This window comes from Cryptomeria japonica, chromosome 10, assembly GCF_030272615.1.
Source record: "Cryptomeria japonica chromosome 10, Sugi_1.0, whole genome shotgun sequence".
Taxonomy (NCBI): domain Eukaryota; kingdom Viridiplantae; phylum Streptophyta; class Pinopsida; order Cupressales; family Cupressaceae; genus Cryptomeria; species Cryptomeria japonica.
Window position 1 is genome coordinate 478,508,379 of NC_081414.1, and position 15,046 is coordinate 478,523,424.

At 35.4% G+C, this 15,046-nt stretch overlaps 1 pseudogene; it reads right to left on the bottom strand.

Annotated features, from left to right (window-relative positions):
- Window positions 1-941: 941 nt before the first annotated feature.
- LOC131039391 (cytochrome f-like) overlaps window positions 942-15,046 on the bottom strand; it is a 78,959-nt pseudogene continuing 64,854 nt past the window's right edge.

The following is a 15,046-nucleotide window of genomic DNA, read 5'->3' on the forward strand; positions in this document are numbered from 1 at the left end:
CCATGTTAATGTATGTCGGGTTAGCAAACTTTGTTAATTAATTAGTATTTTTTTAAAAAAATCATCCTATTTTTGCCCTAAATTTTGGGCATGACAGAAACCATGTGAATGACTTCTATTTGCAGGATGGTATGCTTTATCACTCCGGCCAAATTTGTGTGCCCAATGCAGAGCATAAGAAGCTGATATGGGATGCTTATTATAGCAAGGTTGCTAGTCATTTTGGTTTAGGTAAGACTACTGCTATACTCTAGAGATAATTCTATTGGCCAAAACTAAGGAATGATGTAAATTCAAATATTCAGGCTTGTACAACATGTGCTATTGTAAAGCCTGCCAATCGTAAACTAGGTTTATATACGCCACTTCCTATTCTTGAAAAACCTTGGCATTCGGTTTCTATGGATTTTATGTTTGGTTTCCCTGCCACCAAACGAGGGCATGATTGTGTAAATGTTATGTTTGATATGTTTTCAAAAATGGCAATAATGGTGGCTTGTAAAAAGACAATTTCTGCAGAGGACACTAAAAGCTTTTCTTCAAAAACATATCGGTTCATTTTGGTCTTCCAAACAACATTATTTCAGATAGGGATAGCAGATTTCTCAGTAATTTTTGGTCTTCACTATGGGAGAAGATGGACACAAAATTAATGAAGTCTACTGCTTTCCATCCTCAAATAGATGGCCAAACAAAGGTAGTCAATCGAATGATCATCCAAATTCTACACATGTATCACTCAAAGCATCCCTGCACATGGGACGAAAGCCTTCCATATGTTCAACATAGTTACAATAGGGCAATTCACAATTTGACGGGTCGCAACCCCTTTGAAGTTTGTCTTGGTTATCAACCATTAGCGCCCATGGATGTTTCTATGCCACATATTCAACCTGATTTGGCTCCAAGTGTTGATAAGGAGGATGACAAGGCAACATGGTTTATTGATAGAATTCATCATCTGCAGCAACAAGTTCATGAAATCTTGGAACGCACCAATAAGAATTATAAGGAAAGGCATGATGAGCATCGCACTCCCCATAATTTTTAAATTGGGGATAAGGTGTGGATGCATATTCAGAAAGAGATTGCAAGGGACCAACAGGAAGCTTCGCCCTCTACATTATGGCCCATATACAATCATCAAGCAAGTTGGTGATAATGCATTTGAGCTCAATTTACCTCCATTTTTGGGTATTCATACAGTCTTCAATGTAGAACTATTGAAGCCATATTTTCCTCCACAATTGGATGTTGTTGATGTTGCAGAAACAATAACTAATACAGAACTAAATTGAAAAGAAGCTACTCCAATACGATTTGATCAGGTTATAGACACCATGGTGAAAAAATTGAAACAACGACAAATTTATTTATACAAAGTGGTTCAATCAGGTCATTTTCCTCAGCAAGGTAAATGGCTTACTCGGAATCAGACTCAGCTTCATTTTCCTCATCTTCTATAGAGAGTGGATGAAATGGGATCCATTTATTTTCAATGGGGGAGGAATGATCATGAAATAATTTCAAAAATATCAAATTTGGATTCATTTTGTTGTCATCAGGATAGTTAACCCGATAAAGTGTCATTGTTGTATAAAAAAATTGTCAAATGTTGGCATCGGGATAGTTATCTCGATAAGGTGTCTTCGTTGTAAAAAGTGTCAAGTTTTTCATTGGGATAGCTATCTCGATAAACTGTCATTGGGATAGTTTTCTCTATCGGGTTTGGAAAATGTTGTTTAGCCAACTATTGATGGCTATGTCGATAGACGTCCAAAATCCTTGTTCGGTATAGCTATGTCAACATCGGTGTCCAGCAGTGGGTTGTCATTTTGGGATTTTAATTCCAATGTTAGGATTTGGGAGTCGAACAGTAATGCATCCCAAAGGTCTGTTGTGACCACGGGAAGTTCAAAATTTTGTATAAATTTGATTTTGGAATGAAGGGAATCACTTTTTGGCTTGCTACAATTCTAAATTGGTTCTGTTCTTGAAATCAAAATTGACAATACCACAGGTTCACACTAGGTATTGTATTCCAAAACCATAATTCGGATTAAAATCCTTTTTTTAATTTATCATGTCTACAAACACACCAAGAAAAAGATGCAATTCCTAAATATGTAATGCTCGTGTAAAAGTAATTTGTAATAAAACATCCCAATACATTGATAAAAACTAATAACATAGGACAACATATAAATACTCAGCCCTAGTTGCTCAAATTGAGATGTTTAGCATGCAGTTCAAAGGAACTATTGTTTCCCAAATCAACACATCACTAAACCCTATAGGTTTGTCAAGTCTAATACTTATAATTAATGTTGAACATGGCCAACGAATAGGAATCAATTTACAAAATTGCCTTCCTCTACACTTTAGGCTTTACAAGACCTAGAAGAGTGATCCCTTTGTCAAAACCTTGCTTTATTTTATACAGTTGATGTGTTGCTATGTAGATATACTACCTTATATAGGCTCAATAATCCTAGAGATATTCAACAATTTGGAAACAATTCTTGATACTTAATCTCTTTAATTTTAAGAGAATGTAAGATTCAAAATAAACTTCCTACTTTAATAAAAGTGAAATTAAAATGGTTTTTGATGTTTATATGTTATTCTACTATGATAAAGACCATAAATCATGACTGGTGCCTATTTTGGGTTACAGAGTCACTTGGGACAGAACATAACACAATGAGAGGTTTTATGATCAATAGGCTTAGCATTAATACCTCATATTAACCCTCCTTAATTCAAAAACAATTATGATTATTATTTCTAGATCCTAAAGACTCCACCCAAACCCTTATGATTTATTGCAAGCTATTTTTAATCTTTTACATTGAAAGAAAGCAAAAATAAACCATACTCTATGGAAAATGCCCACAAATGAAACACAATGAAGCCATTTTTATTGATATTTTAAAAGGTTTGGAGGATGACATCTTGGAGACAATTTCAAAGTTTTTCAACCTATATTTACATTGCACATTGTGACAAAAAACTTTACATATATTGATATTCAAATGTGCACACTATTAGCCTCTATAACAAAACCTAGACTTAGACACAAATGGAACAAGAAACCTAAAGTTGATAAATAAAAATTAGAACCCCCGCAAAATGGCTTTGATTTTCCTTTTATAAGGATAAGGGAGAAACAAGCTTGGGGCCATTTTCAATTTTTAATTTGGTAGGTAACCGGCTTAAGTCACAAAAATACAAAAAAAAAAATTAAAAGGTTGCAAAAGAGACAAAAAAAATTCTTGTCTATTGTTGAAGGTAGTTGAAAGTGATATTTCTATTGAGGATTCACCAACTAGGTATGCATGTTGATCCAAAATATATTTGATTTTCTTGGAAACCAATATAACATATTAAACTCTCTACTCTGATGATGTGACTTCTAAAACTATTCAGATGACAAATTGGAAATGAATCCAAGCCTTTGCATTTACTTATTCTTCAAAATCAAAAAATGGTAGTTGAAGAGATAACTAGTTCAAATGCAGGTCAAATATTGAATTTACTTCCTTTCTCATAAAATGAAGAAAGCCACAATTGAAGATCATATCAAAATAGCCACAATCTTGACATATTGTCGATGAAAATTAATTTTGCATTTTCTTTACTCTTCTCTGTATCAAAATTTAAGAGGCATGTAACTAGATAACCTGGCAAAATAGGTCCAAAGATGACAAATTGAAATGCAAATCAAGTTTGTATTTTCTTAATTTCATTAAATTATCTAGGAGCAAAATTTGGTTAATATTTGCCAAGTGCTCAACAAACTCCTTGCTAGTTGTTAGGGTTTCAAGTAGATCCGAAGCAAATATGAACTAACAATTATATGCAGATTTAAATACAAAATATAAAGAAATAAAATAGGACATAGATAACACATAGATTTAACGTGGTTCACCCAAAATGGGTTACGTCCACCATACATAGCCGTCCACTCTTTCTTATTATCTAGCAAAAATATTACATCAACATTACAATGCCTTAAGCATCCCAGCCGCTTATAACATGCATTTTTAGGGCAACAAACAAAGTCGGCCTTTTTAGGGTTTTATTACAATGTCGATTTTCATCAACAAAAAACGGCAAAAAAAAATTTCATCACAGGTTTGATTTTTGTTGTTTTAAGTTGGAAAGTTGTTTAGGATGTTTTTGAAGTTGTTCTAGGTTGTTTTGATGAGTTTTGAACTCATTATGGGGTTTTGGTTTCTTGTTTTCACCTTTTTGCTCAAAGTTGCCAGTTTGGTGTTGCCTGGCAAAATGATGGAAAAATGAGTTTTTTTTGTGGTTTTTGTTTTGAAAAGGTTTTAGACATGTTTCTTGTTTGGGTTTTAGGTTTGAGAAGTATTTTTAGGTGATGGTGAGTTTTGGAGGTCAATCTTGCATTTTCTAAGCACCAAAAGTTGTCATTTAGGCATCAAAATGTCAAAATTAAGTGCCCTTGGACATGTACATGTCCGTATAGGAGGTTAACCAACTTGGAGAGGTATTTAATCTCCTATTTTAACTATTGTAAGGGTTGATCATTCGAAGTGAAAAAGCATTTTACAAATTTACACTAGTTTTGTTTGGTTTTCTCTAGTTTTTGGCTCCATGTGAACAGCAGTCTATACACCAACTATACTTGGCCATACTGTTCTTGCATTTTCTGATTCTAATATGTTTCCTTAAACTTTTCCCTTTGGTGGAATTTAATTTTATCAAGTTTTGAGTTTGTGGCAAAATTAGTTTGATTTGACAGTTTCACTGCCTTGTCTAGGAATTAGCAAGGATGCTTGACCAACTTGGCTTCCCAAGAACCAGTTGGTCAACTTGTAGACTATGTAAATACATGTTTTTTTTTTCAAGAATGCAGGTGTAAGGAGTTTTGGTGGCCATTAAGCCCTAGGCAAGTGTGCCATTTGGCTAGGGTCTTGAAGAAATTTAATGCTTTGCTCTTCTATATCAAGTGCATTTAAATGTTGAAAAGACTTGCCTTGATGTTGAATTTTTTATTCCAAGGCAAAGAGGCTTACTAAGCCATGAGGAGTTTGTTTGCAAGTTTACTTTGTGAAAATAATGTAAAAAACAGTGAGTCACTGTTTTAGAGGCAATTTCTTTTCATTAGCCTACTCTCCATCATGCATTGGAGCATGTAAGGTTGTTGTACCTCCTTATAATGGCTTGCAAAAAAGCACAAGGAGTGTTCTTTATGTCATCTATGAGTTTGAAGTTTCCAAGATCAATCAATGATCTTTGAGGCAAGATTTTGGAATGCCCATTTGCTGTCCCAGTCAACTAGGACTGATTTTTACATTTCCTTTTGAATTTAAATATGTAATCTTCTCCCTCTAAATGATAGGTATGAAGGACAATAAGTCAAAAAAGTTTGAGCCTTGTTAAGGAGCACTAAACAGACTTTTTGTGAGGAGTTCTAATAGTGAAAGTGCAGGTCACAGTGAACTACAAAAAAACAGTGAAAGACAAAGGGCAGTAATAGTCAGCTTGACAGTGAATTAATTCCATTTTGTAATTGCCTAATGCTTGTATGTAGGGATAACAAGATTCCCTTTGTTTCTAAATGATAGGCATTCTTACATGTTGAATGTAATTGGTTTTGTTTGCAAATGATGTGTTTGAAAGAGGCAAAATTGGAAAAGTTGTAAAATGTTGCATTTTCCTCATAAGCAACTTTTTGTAAAAACTTATTCTTCAAACTTTGAAGTGTAAATATTCTTGTTTGTGGCTTAATTATTCAGTACTATGATGGCACTAAGGTCTCTTGTCCATATTGGAGGTTTATAGGTTGAATCTTGGTTTTTCACCATCAAAACCCTTCAAAGCCCTCATTTTTCACCCATTTTTGGGACAGTCATGGAGAAGGCCTAAGAGACCTTGAAAATTTATGAATCTTCAAGTATTCCCAAAAGGGTATCCATAAATGTGAAGCTTTTTTTCTGTAAGTCCATTGTTTGAACAGGGTGAGCACAAAACCTCAAATGGAGGGCTAATGCCTAGTAGCCCGTTTTAGGCCTAAAACCAAGTTTTTGTCAAATCGGGTATGCAAGTGAAGGTTGCAAAGCATGAAATCCAACAAAACAAGTTGAAACAGGTTAACCTAACATGAATTCAACCTATTTGGTGAGTTTGGCTTCTTAAGTTGGTTTTTGAGCACTTGAAAGGATGTCAACAACTAGGGAGTTGGAGCTTTTGAGTAGCCAAGGAGAGCTTGACATAGGGAGGCAGAGCAAGGTGAGTTGTTAGACTGCCTTTGAGCTATTTGCACTCTGACCTTGGTGTTTACACCTTGAAAATAGTAAGGGACTATTACCTAGCAAACATACTAGCCACTTAACAACCACCCAGCATTCTCCTCCCTATCAAAGTCCCAAGTCTTATTTTTCATCAAGGAGTCCATCTCCTCTTTCATGTCTATCTCCCACTATTGTTTGGCATCCACCTGCATTGCTTCTTCATATTCTTCTGGTTCACCAAAATCAGTTAATAATATAGAATACAAAGAAGGAGAAAATCTTTCAGGGGGTCTACTTGACCTCGTAGAACGTCTAACACTTGTAGGAGTTTGTGGGACATTCTGTTGTTGCTGAGCATCAGGTACCTATGGCATTTCATTTTCAGGAATCTCATCCAACACCACATATTCTTGCTTTTCCTGTTCATGCTTCTTTTCCTACATCTATTCTTTATACATAACCTTCTCATTGAATATAACATCTCTACTTCTAGTTATTTTCTTATTTTCAAAATCCCATAACTAATAGCCATATTCATCTATCCCATATCCAATGAAGGTACATTTCTAAGATTTAGCATCAAGCTTGGTTCTATTTTCTTTATCAACATGGACAAAAGCTTCACAACCAAAGGTTTTCAGAAAAGAATAATTTACCTTTTTACCAGTCCATGCCTCCTCTGGAATACCACCATCCAAAGGGGTTGAAGGTCCTCTATTTATCAAATAGACAGTAGTATGTACATCATCTGCCCAAAAATGTAAGGGCAATCCAGCATACAATCTCATACTCCTCCCGTGTTCCATGATAGTCCTATTCATTCTCTCTGACACACCATTTTCCTGTGGAGTTCCTGGAACTGTCTTCTGCTTTCTAATCCCATTTAAGGAGCAGTAATCTTCAAATGCCTTGCTGCAATACTCACCTCCATTATCCGATCTGAGACACTTCAACCTTTTTCCTGTCTCATTCTCAACCAAAGCTTTCCATTTCTTAAAAGTTTCAAAAACATCTGATTTTTGCTTTAGGAAATATACCCATGTTTTTTCTGGTTGAGTCATCAATAAAAATAACATAATAACAAGAGCCACCAAGAGATGATACCTGAGCTGATCCCCATACATTTGAATGCACAAGCTCTAACTTCTCACTCTTCTTCTCTTTCCCAACCTTGAGAAATCTGACTCTTTTCTGTTTGCCATAAACACAGTTTTCACAGAACTCTAAATCAATCTTCTTTAGTCCTGGCAATAGATTTTTGGAGTGAAGGATTTTCATCCCTTTCTCACTCATGTGCCCAAGCTTATGGTGCCACATTATTGAATTTGTTCTTGCAACATCTATTGTTGATGTCCCTACAGTAACTTTATCTGTAGCAGCTAAGGTAGAGTAAGTGTTACCAGTACACAAATATAATGTGCCTACCTTCGCACCTTTAGCTACTACTAATGATCCTTTACTGACCTTCTAGATACTATCTAAGAAGGTAACTATGCAACCTTCACTACCTAGTTGCCCTGCAGAAATTAAATTTCTTCTTAAGTTAGGAACATGTCTTACCTCCTACAGAAACCAGTCATTACCATTCTGCAACTTGATCTTTATCTTTCCTTTTCCAATAATTTGACAGGGCTCACCATCACCCAAATATACCTGTCCAAAATCACCTTGAACATAATCTAGAAAATATTTTCTATGGGGTGTAGCATGAAATGAAGCCCCAAAATCTATTACCCAAGAATCATTAACATTATCTAAACATAAGATTAAAGCATCTTGTAAAGTATTACTTGCAATATTAGCTTCCTTACTGTCATTTTCATTTTTGTCTCCTTCTTTGTTTTTCTGAGACCAACAGTCTTTCTTTAGATGACCAGGCTTTCCGCAGTACCAGCAATATTTCTTTCCTCTAGATTGAGAGCATCCTTTCTTTAACTTCCCTTGTGACTTCTCATTCCAAGGGCCTTTTCCTCTTTCCTTTGATCTTCCTTTGTTCTCCACATTCAAAACACTACCCGATGATGTTGTAGTCTCACCTGTGCTTTTCCTTCGCATTTCCTCGCTTAGGATAATGCCAACAATATCATCAAATACCAAAGTATTTTTACCAGAGACAGAGTTACTTACAGCCATAACCAAGCTATTCCAGCTTTTTGGCAAAGAACATAAAATCAAGAGAGCCCTAACCTCTTCTAAAAAGGTAATTTTTACCGAAGACAATTGACTGGTAATTGTATTAAATTTATTTAAGTTCTCTGCTACAGATCCTCCCTCACTCATTTTCAAATTAAACAAACGCTTCATAAGAAATACCTTATTCGAAGCTGAGGGTTTCTCATACAGCTTAGCCAATGTCGCCATCAAATCTATAGCCGTTTTTGCTTCTACTATATTGAAAGCTACAGACGGTGCAAGGCACAATCGAATGGATCCCAGTGCCTTTCTATCTAAAATGTCCTATTCTTCATCTGACATTGTGGTCGCTTTCTTTGCCTTTCCTTCTAATGGCCGCCACAAATCCTTTTGATACAGGTAATCCTCCATCTGCATTTTCCATAACTGATAATTCTGGTCGTTAAACTTTTCAACCTTGAATTTGGAATGCTCCATTGCTCCCACTCAAATCTGAAAGTCCTGCCAATTTATAGAAAAACCTCGCTCGGATACCAATTTTTAGGGTTTCAACCAGATCCGAAGCAAATATGAACTAACGATTATATGCAGATTTAAATACAAAAGATAAAGAAATAAAATAGGACACAGATAACACAAAGATTTAACATGGTTCACCCAAAATGGGTTACGTCCACCATACACAACCGTCCAGTCTTTCTTATTATCCAGCAAAAATAGTACATCAATATTACAATGCCTTAAGCATCCCAGCCGCTTATAACATGCATTTTTAGGGCAACAAACAAAGTCGGCCTTTTTAGGGTTTTATTACAATGTCGGTTTTCATCAACAAAAAATAGCAAAAAAAAATTTCTTGGGGGCTACCGCCCCCGAACCCCCATAGCGGGCTTCGCCCGCTTAGGGGGCTGCCGCCCCCAAACCCCCACCCAAGGCCCAGCCCAGCCTGGGACCCCGACAAGGATACATGCTGTGTGTACAGTACTTTGCTAATCAATCGCCACATTTCAACACTAGTATCCAAGATAATTGAAGCATTTATTATTATCATTTCATATTTTAACATTGACAACTCATCCAATTTTGAGCTCAAATTTTCAATGAAATTTTCTTCATATTAATTTCAATAGCAAGAATAATAGGAGTGGTCATTTGTGAAAAAAAATCATTCCACTCTACTTGACTCTTTATTGTTCTATCCTCCTTCAAAAATTGTGGCATAGGGGAGCCTTTTAATCTCTCAAAATGGTTTAGCTCCTTGACAATAAACTGATGAAATTTACATGTTTCTATAAAATAGTCCTAACCACTTTGAAAGTTCCACTGATATATAACAAATGCTTGAAAAAATCAGCATCAAAACATGTTTGTTTCAAAATAATATTGAAAACCTTTATCTTGGGAACCATATTTTTCTCCCAACATTTTAATTTATTTCCATCCTTCTATGTTCAACAAATATTTTTTGAAATGCATTTTATTTCTACCAAGTTTTATCAACATGTATCATAATATTTTTCAAATTCTTGTCTAGCAAGCTTGTGACAAAGCTAAGTTTTACTTCAATTTTTTTGTAAGCATATCTTCTCTATCCCTACTTTCCTCCAATTTCTTTCTCAGTTTACTCTCTTCTCTAGAAGGAATTGGGAGTGAGATTAGAAGGAGGGCACCTATTGCAACATTGAACTTCTCACAGAGTGATAAATTTTCTTTGTTAAACTTTTCAAGCTCAACTTGCATCTTCTTCAATGTTGCCTCTATGAATATAGCTAAATGTGTAGTTAGGTATGCAACTTGAACATCATTACTATCTTATAATATTTGAATAGTGAGGCTTCTAATTAATTTACCTAGGTCCTCTATAACCATTAGCTTATTATTGGATGGTTAAATGGCCCAAATGGCTAAGGCATTTGTATCTAGATCAAATTTAGACACAAATTATAACTCTTTTTTTTCTTCATTCATTTCAAATCAATGCCCTCATGTCTCCTTATTGTATCAAATGTAATAGTTTATGATATATCATATCATAAAAATAACAAGTAGTCAATGTCTTTGACAATTTCTCTACAGTTATGTGGGGTCATTCCTTCCATTTTTTTTTTTTCATCCAAAAATTTAAAATGTCTTGATTCTTACTCTCTGGTGTAACCTCTTTTACCTTTTTTTGTGATTTCTTCACCCGTAAGCTTGTAGACAAAATATTTGAATTCTCTAGTAGCTATAAATGTGTCATCATTTACAAACCTATCATAAACTACTGCTCTTACATCATCTAAGAGTTTATCAAAGGCCTCAAATGTCAAAATCATTCTATCTATAGGGATATCTACCACTTCAACCCTATGAGCCTACATACTCTCCATTACATCTAATATATCCATTGCATCACCTTCATCCATAGAAAAACTAGGATTAGGTGAAGTAAATGGGGATACATGATGCAAATGTGTGACACACCTTGGGCTCTCAGGCTTGATGGCCCATTTGGATGCAAAAGGGGCTAATGTTGAAGGATCTTAGGTACTCCTTGGAACTCTTACAACATTTGGGAGCAATTTTGCCTCATTTTGTAATGTTGCTCTGATCCTTTGGATTGGATCTTCAATCCCCATATAAGCTCCTTAATAAGAAGGGTCTTCCTCCTTTCTCATCTTCTTAGTTATTTGGATTTTCTCCCATATATCTATTCTTCTCTCTCGTTCAGCCTCTAAGGCACAATTTCTTACCAAAACCTCAAGGGGTTGGAAATCATGTCCATATGCCTCAACTGTGTTGGCTATCATAGAATTGTGAATGGAACCTTAAGTGTCACACCTTCTTTGCTTATCTATGCAACTAATAATGGTCCAATTTGGAAGCTACAAGAACCAAACACTCCTTTGAAGTAATTTAAAAATCACAAAAGTAAATAGTAGAAGGAATAATAGAAGCCTTCTTGGAGATTATAAAATGAGTCGTATTAGATGTTTTCATCAATCAGATGATCTTAAAAAAGGAAACCATATCAATTATTGACCTTGGCTACACATGAGGTGCACCCTCAAACCCATACCCTAATAATTGTGACATCTACAAAAATACATCAATCACCCTAATTGTGGCAAATTTGTAATTGTGATTGCATATCTTTAGGTCTCAAGAAATTTCTAACCTTCTTTGATAATATCTATTGGATATTGTTGGCCATTTTTGCTACTAGAATATGTTGTTGTCATTAATGTCAACATATTTCCATGTATTTCTCTAGTGATTGCAGATTGGGAAGATCTTATAATCTGGTTTGCAATTTTGCTTTGTACTTTTGGTGCTTTGTTGAGTTCAGTATATCCTCTGGTATATTCCAGTGTGATCAGATTTTATGATGAGAATTTGGGATATTTATTGAGATGGTCTTATATATCTTTAATTCAGATGGTTCATGATTTGGTGCTCAGCAAGTTATCTTTCTTTGTGATAGTTGTTGTTTTGTTGTGTTCTTGAGCTTTCGGATGTTGACAGATGAAGATTTGATAAGTGGTGTTGGTACAGTTGTTTCTGATGATTCTAACATTCTTGTTGGTGTTTCCTAGTCATTTCCTATTTGTTTTGATGATCTACATTGATCGTTGTGCAATTTTTTGGTGACTTTGATGAACCGATGATAATTTTCGTGTTATGTGGTATTTTTTGTGGTGTAGCGTGTTGCGGTTGATCTTGGCATGATTTCTGGTGAAGTTGTGTGTTTGAGAATTTGAATTAAGTCCATGTTATGTCATGTAAATCATTATATTGGTCTAGTGGTTGATCTTTGTATCGTTTGATGTAATTTTGTAATTAGGGGTTGAGGGTTTAGTTGACCTTGTTATCAAGGTTGATGAATTGTATATTTAGGTGATATATTCATGTAATGTGTATCATGGTTGTGTCTACATTATCAAAGAGTGGTGTATATGAAAACAAGTGGTTTATCCTTTGGAATTGTGATTGAGGAGAGGTTGGTGTTGCAGAGCAAACATTTGTGCTTAACCAGAGCTATAATCAGGCATTTGGAGATGCTACTCTTTCAGTTCATTTCTTCTGGATTGTAGTCTGAATCTTGTTGTAAGTCAGTGAGACTTCCCTGAGTGTTGTAGCCTTCTGGGCCATTATCTTTTAAGAATTTATCTCTAGGATGTGTGCCTAAATGCATGTGCATTCCCCATTGTAATATTTTCACATACTACTGCAGAGTATCATCTTACTGTGGGTAGGCTCCCACCGTGGTTTTTTCCTTAACTGGGTTTTCCACGTCAAAATCTTGGTGTTGTGTGTTGTGTTGTTAGTATTCTTATCTTTATTAGTGTTGTAGTTTATCAGATCTACTTTTGTAGTTAAGATTGTAAATTTGGTGAAGACTGATTTACCCCCCCTCTTAGTCTTCCCTCCTCTTTGTTGCTAACAATTGGTATCGGATCTAGATCTTCCAAAAGAATCTTATTCGCTTAAGGAGATCCGGGATGACATCTCAAAGTGTTATCTTTAAGAAGGACAGTCTAAGGTTTGATGGAAGTAACTATACTATATGGAAGAACCAGATAGAAGTACACTTGAAGTGTCTTGGAGAAGATTACTGGAAGATTACAAAGAATGCCTACAGAATGGACCAACTACTCCTGATGAGATCAAGAAGTTGAACATAATATCAGAGTGAAGGAAGCATTGCTTAGTGCCTTGACTGATTCTGAGATGACAAATGTAATGGGACTTTAGACTGCACATGAGATCTAGGAGAAGCTTGAGATCCTATATGAAGGTGACAAACAAGTGAAAGTTGCTAAGTTGCAGAGCTTGAAAGGAAAGTATGAGATGTGCAAGATGGGAGATGATGAGAACATTCACTCTTTTATGGCTAAGGTGAATGACCTTGTCCTGGGTATCATATGTGTCAGTGCAACCATTGAGGAAGATGAAATTGTTGCTATGGTGCTTAGATCCTTGCCTCCTTCTTATAAACATAAGGTTGCTACTATTGATGAGATCTGGAGTGTGACTATAGTGACAAGAGATATGTTGGTTGGAAAGATTGTTGCATTTGAGATGAGAAAATTTGGAGAATCACATGGAAATTCTAAGACAACATTTAGAGCATCAGCATCTATATCCAGAAAGAAGAAGTATGATCCTGATGAGTGCAGAATATCCAGATATGAAAGAGAGAGAAGAGAGATGGAAGAGAAAGAAAGAGAGTTGGATGAGCTTGAAGCATTGATTACTCAGAGATTGCATAAAGGAGATGGTAAGTATGATGGAAAATTGCCCTTGAAATATTTCTCTTGTAATAAGATAGGACATTTTGCTTCTAGATGCCCGAAGAGAATGGCTAAGTATGACAAGCGTGATAAGTTTGATAAGCATGATAAGAATGATAGATATGAGAAGCATGAGAAGTGTGGTAAGCCTTACAAGTCTAATCAGGAGTATAGGAATCAGAAGAACTATTATTATATTGTTGATGAAGGTGTTATGGATGAAGAATCTGAAGGATATGAAGTTGTGTTTATTTCCATAAAGGAAGATGTACTTGTACCTATTGATTCCACAAGTTGTTCTATTGAGGAGAAAGCTTTAGCTGCTAAGGTTGAAGAGAAAGATGAATGGGTGATTGACAGCGGTTGTACACCTCATATGACCAGTGATAAAAACAAATTTGTGGTCATGGAAAGGTATGATGGTGGAATATTTAGATTTGGAGATGATAAAGCCTGTGTGATCCATCGAAGAGGTTCTATTTATTTTGATGGTAAGCGTAACACCAATGATGTCTTGTATGTTGAAGGTTTGAATCATAATCTTTTGAGTGTTGGATAGATGGTTGATAAAGGTTATGATATACAATTCAAGGATGAAAAATGCAAGATCCTAAATGCCTTCGGTATAGAGATTGCATCTGGAACTAAGATAGAAGGTAACATTTTTCACTTGACTGTTGGTGAGAAAAGATGTTTGATTGCTCAGATTGATGAGATTTGGTCGTGGCATTGGAGAATGTGTCATGTTAACTTTTATTCAATGATTAAGATCTGTTCTACACAAGTTGTTAGAGATTTGCCTAAGAATGTCAAGCCTGCTAATATGGTATGTAAGGAATGTTATTTGGGTAAGCAAACAAGAATCTCTTTTAAGAGAAAATAGTATACATCTGATGGATTGCTAGATCTTGTGCATATTGACCTATGTAGACCTACCAATCTTTTGATTAAGTAAAAATAGGTTTTTGAAAGGAACCCAAACCTTTTACATATCAAGAGAGTCAAAAGATCTAGAAAGAACCGTGCCTGATCACTTCAAAAACAAAAATTGATCCCATCTGACAAATGTTATAAGTGTGCACGGTGATAGATATTGTATGCTACTAATTGATGATTATTCCAGAATGATGTGGGTTGTCTTTTTGAAGGAGAAATTGCAAGCATTGGACAAGTTCAAGATATTAAAAGCTAAGGTGGAGACTGAGTCTGGATTGAAGGTAAAATGTTTGAGATCTAACAGAGGTGGACAATTTTGTTCCGCTGAGTTCAATTCATTCTGTGAGAAGCATGGGATTAGAAGACAATTATCTGCTCCTAGAACCCCTCAGCAAAATAGAGTTGTTGAAAGGAAAAACATAATTGTCTTGGATGTTGTAA